Source organism: Nannospalax galili, unplaced genomic scaffold (genome assembly GCF_000622305.1).
Source record: "Nannospalax galili isolate Female #2095 unplaced genomic scaffold, S.galili_v1.0 scaffold1579, whole genome shotgun sequence".
NCBI lineage: Eukaryota > Metazoa > Chordata > Mammalia > Rodentia > Spalacidae > Nannospalax > Nannospalax galili.
Window position 1 is genome coordinate 1,069,319 of NW_008342632.1, and position 5,811 is coordinate 1,075,129.

Genomic DNA, 5,811 nt, shown 5'->3' on the forward strand with positions numbered 1-5,811 from the left:
AGACCTGAGTTCGATTCCCACCACTACATGTCAGCTAACAACCATCTACAACTCCAGTTCCAGGGTATCTGATGTCCTCTTCTTACTCCTATGGGCACTGCATAACACAGGTGAACTTAAAGACTTGCAGGTGATACACTCATACACATAAAATGAAAATAAAATATTTAAATGTCAGTCATGTCTTATGATGATTAATCTACTGTGGGACCATTTTTAGTGGTCTGTGCAAGCCAACAATGTCCTCTGAGTTATTTTTGATTCTCTAATCAATACATTTAAGATGCATCTTCAGAATGAGTCCCCTTGAAGAATCTAAGTCATCTTGGAAACCACAGCCACCATACAGGGCTTGGAATAATAGCTCTCAAACATTCCAGCCTGCAGATCATTTTCATGGGTCAGGTGACAGGATCCTTGCACCCCACCCTGTGTTGGTACCTAAGCTCCTACATAAATCCTGGACTAGTCCATTCTTACAGACAGAAATTTTATCATCTCCTGGCTTCACAATGACACAGCTGGTCAGATGGCCTGACTTTCTCACACATCCCATATAAACCTAGAGATTAGAATATTCTCCATTCCATTTGTCTTTGACTCCAGTACGCCATTATATTGATGCTGAATCCAAACTCCTCTCTTCCTCACCAAGGTGACATCGACCCTGACCCCATCTAGTGGAACCTGAATGGAAGTCACTTTTCCAGTGTCCATTTGTCATATACAAACAAGGCTCGTTTGTGCAGATCTCTCAAAGGTCAGCTTGAAGGCTCACTTCCAAGTCCCCCAGAACCACAGAGTTGCCTTTCTGGACTTATAGAATTGGGCCATTCTTAAGGCATTTCACTTGTCCTGACTTCTATCAAAACCAACTGTTGCTCCTCTGCCCTGATTCAAACATTACTTTCAAAGTCATTATATGTCTGCCCTTCTCAATGTATATAAACTCCATGCTACGGGAAGTCTTGAGAGCCTGTTCAATACTGAATACCAAGGACCTAGAATAATAACTAACTGGTGCTTAGTAGGCATTCACTAAATAATTGCTGAACTAGTAAATTATAATGTGTAATTTTCCCCTGCTGGCTTGCAGCTTCCCAAAAGATAATTTCCTTGATAAATGAATATTCAGGCCTAAAGAAAACAACTTTCAAAACGGTTAAAATTGAACATGTTCCCAAATAAAATATTACCAGACTGTCTAGCTGTACTGTCCAATGATTGCAATTACGTGTTAAAAGCAGTAATGGTGTCACCATCGTTTAGATAATTCTTGTCTAACTCTCTTACTTCTTAGAATAGAAAAGATATTTTATGTTTTGTTTAAATTGTAGAAATTAGGATGCTTTAAATTTTAATACATGTTTTCTCATAAGATAAATAAAATTTAGTTCACAATTAAGTCTACACTAAAGAAAACTGGTAACAAGAGGCCTGTCCTGGAGAAACAAGAGAAAGAATTCATTAGCTCTAATATACAGAAAACCTAAAAGGAACTGGTTCTGTTACCCACAGGTCATATGAACCCTCCCACACACCGTTACCCAGAGGTCATGTGACCCCTCCCCACATCCTCTTACCAACGGTCATGTGAACCCTCCCACACACACTGTTACCCACAGGTCATGTGAACCCTCCCACACACCCTGCCAATTCCATGCTGACCCACAGCATCCTCTGCTAGTTCAGTACTAACCATGGATTTATGTCAGATTATATCTTGTTTGTGGTGTGGTAAAACACTGTTTAAGGTTAGGATGAGTCCACCCAACACTTGAAACCAACTCGAGATTAGATCGTGGATCCCCTGGGAAAGAAGCCACACACTGCTCTCCGGAAAGACTAAGCTATCAGGGTACTTCTACTGCAAGGAAAAATTCACCTTCGGCAGTCTCCATTTTCAATTCGTCATGTTTTAGTGTTTACATAATGGGTATATATAAATTTCAAAATAAGATAGAGTGGTTTCTAGGTAGACTTTGTTCAGTGCTGGACAAAGAACCCAGGACCTTGCATTGCTACATTCCTAGCTTACCACACTGACTTCCAAGATCTGATTTTGTGACTAACACTTGTTTCAAAATGAAATGTTAAATCTTTTCATTTTTAGTGGTAAAGGCTGTGCCATCAATTGCTCCAGATTGTAATTAAAGGCAAGAATATTGATATTCTCCACTGCTCATTTAAAAGCAGAATTGAAACATTTTTAAAAGATACCAAAACAGAATATCTTCTTCAGAAATGTGATAGAAACGTATAATTTACAGCCCTAATTAGTATGACTACTTTATAATTTAGTTTCTATTCAAATACCTTTTGAAATAAAATGATTTTATATTTGGGGGCTGTTATTTTGACTGGGTTATATGGACTTAACACTTAAGTCATACATAAAAAAATGAAGTCATCATTCAACATCGAGTGTAGAGATTTTGCCATAGTTTATATACTTTAAATAGCAACAATGGCATTGATCCACCTACTTAAGCAAATTAAAACCATTGCAATTATGTATCTGAAGTGTCAAAAATGCCTACATTTTATGCGTTCCTGTACAATATATGAAGGAGGTAGATTTCTAATGCAATTGTTGATTGCTTTACATTCATTATTATACATCATTTTGTTTCCATAGCTAGCCACAATAGAAAGCTTCAAGTAAAAACCTGTTTCTAAAAGGCTTAGCTAGGAAAACAATTTGGATTGGACTCTTTGACCACTGGCCTGGATCTCTACAGAACATACATAAACCACATAATCAAAGTTCATCTTTGTCTTTTTGTGATCCTGTCAGTGTTGGTCTAGAGGTGCTGTACTATTCAATATCATCCATGTCTCTTTTACCACGTTTCATTCACATTCTTTTATGAATTCTCAAAACATTAATTACTAGTAATGATGGTAGTGTTGTCCCTAATGATGAGAAACCATTAATTTATCATGAGGTTCAATGGCTGGGTCAGAGTCACTTAACAGCAAGTCAACTATGGGCCAGATTTCTGGGCACACGTGTCATGTGAATACGCTGTGCCATTAGGGAGCACGGAACAAACTTAGGGAAATGAATAGAGGATGAAATTACTTCTTTCAAGCACATACTAATAAGACCAGAAGTTTACTTCCTATTGGCAATAACGGTCTATATTCTATATTAGAGGAAGATTTTTTAAACCTGGGTTAAAGATAATATCCACACTATTGGGTCTGGCAAGATGACTCAGTGGTTAAGAGTACTGTCTGCTCTTGCAGAGACCTGGGTTTTGTTCCCACCACCCACATGGTGGCTAACAACCCTCTGTAACTCCAGTTCCAAGGGATCTAACACTCTCTTCTGCCTCCAAAGGCACTGCAGGACATGAAGCACTCACATACATGCAGGCAAAATACTCATCCACATAAAATAAAAAGAATGCCATATTAATATATACTTCAAATTTCTACCACAAATCTACCTTTATATATTTATATCTACATACCACTAAGGGCCTTCTGAGCATTCTTGGTAAAGCACTTCTCCATTAAATATTTTTAAATTACTGTGCTAAAAAAAATAGTATTTTTCCCATTGGATAGGTGAACCCCATCCAGCATGAATACAGACACAAGTGCAGGAAAAAATACAACCCAGTTTTCCAATGCAGCTGACGCTCTCACTACCCACGCCGTACCTTCCAACAATGGCCCACAAAGCTAACTCAACGAGCGTCCTTGTTCAGTGTCTGCCTGCTACCATCGACAGCACCGTCCTCACGAAATGCTCTCAGGAATCCTGAGCTCAGAAGGAACCCGAGCGCCTCACTGAAGTACCAGGTAGAAGGAAAGCAGAATTGTGCTGCCCTTCAAACTCCAGGGATGCTAAAGCCTTCACAAGCACCACAGCAGCACGTGCGCCTTCCGGAATCGGGAGCCAAGTAGCTGATAGTAAGAGGGATAAAAAGAACAACAACCACGCTCATGGGGGGGAAAAAACAAGAAGAAGGGACATATTAGGCATCGACGTATAAACATGGAGGGAAAATAGTAATTTCCTGTATTGGGGCAAAAAATATTATTCCCTCCCTGATGTGATCTACTTGCTTTTATGTACTAGGAAAGTCATATCTACCCTGAAAATTATTTTTCTCATTTTAATACACATTCAACATTTTAAGCTAAAAATAATAAGAAAACACTAATCTTTTTATGCATTAGATATTTAAATGCTGTTTGCCAGTCTGTCAATCAAGTACATCTTTTCTGTACTTAGAAAAGATGCTGACCAGACTGCACTCCCCCCACTAAAGCGAGGCAGGTAACAAGGCTGATCACAATGCAATTGCTATGTTATTTTTTTTAACTCTCAACAAAAGAACAAGGCTTATCATAGGATCTTATTCAAATTTATCATCCATGCATCTTGACAAGGTTTAGGACATGGATGATTAAAGGCTGTGGGGAGTCACTCCAAATGTAAGTTCGACTTTCAACTAATTTTTCCTACTTAGGAACGGTAAGCAGTATTTGAGGACTTAGTATGATCCAGGCATGCTCTGGCAAGTTTATGCTCAGCAGCTCATTAGATTCTATGTTAAACCGTGTAAGACTCTAAGGAAAGAGGAAACATGTAGAGAGCTATGTAGCTTCTTCAAGATGGCCTGGCAAGTAAGTGTAGAGCGGAGCTGTGTGAGTCTGTCCAGAGTCTGAACAACCACCCACTGCACCAAGTGCTTCAACTCCATTCAGCCCCACAGAGTTGCAAGTCCTTCAACAGGGACCCTTCAGAGTGTGGAAAGACTAGATAAATGATGTAAAGGAATTTGCAATCTTATAAAGATATGACTCGCACACACCCTATTACCACTCAACTTTGAAATGTTTCTGTCATGACTCCTCTGTGTGAGTTTCTGGAAGTTATTTGTTGTATATGGTTGAGTACTACATATACTTGAAAGCAAAAGATATGCTGGGATTTAAGTTGGACTCAATGCTGACATGACTCTCTCTTTCATATTATCCTCTGTCACACGATCTACCAGGAAATCAGCTCTTCCTTCAAAGCACATCAGAAGCCAGGTTCTCTGTAGCTCCACGTCTGTGGGATGAGCCGCTGAGACTATGGCCAGAGCCTCAGATGAGGACCCCGATTCCCATCCTGGTACCCCTGAGGCATATGCTCCACCAGAAGCCAGGCCAGTCAGATATCAGCTCAAGGCCTCACCCTGCCTACCTGCTTCCAGTGTGCTGGCTCCCACTCTTCTCCTTGCTCGCCCATACACTGCACAGTAGCTCCCTATGTGGGACACTTCAGAGCCTTCAGACAAACCCTCGTACCTGGAATGTACTCTTCTGTCTGGCTAAATGCCCCCATCAGTCACTTCTTAGAATGTTTGCTCAAATGTCACCTCTCTAATGGAGCCCCATTTGTTTGAAAGCACCAGCACCACCTTCTCTCCGGCACTCCTAATTCTTTCCTGACCTCAGTTTCTGTTCCAGAGCACTGATCACCAACCAACAGACCACAGGACTCCTTCCTTCTTAATTCTTGGTGTTTACTGACTGTTTCCAATGCTATCTAACTTTGAGCACAAATATTTTGAGCCTTTGTTCACTGGCAGAACCAAACAACAGTTTCTTGTTACAGAGATACCCCAGCAATACGCCAAATCAAGAGAAGGGAGAAGCCACTGTGGATGAAGGAAACTCTGCAGAGGAGGGACAGCGGCAAGGAGCCGGTGCTGGGCTGGAGCGGTGGCTGGTGGACAGAAGCCCGTAACTCCTCCCTGTCAGGGAGGCTGCAGTTCACGGCTTTAAAGCATAAGCTAAGAATAT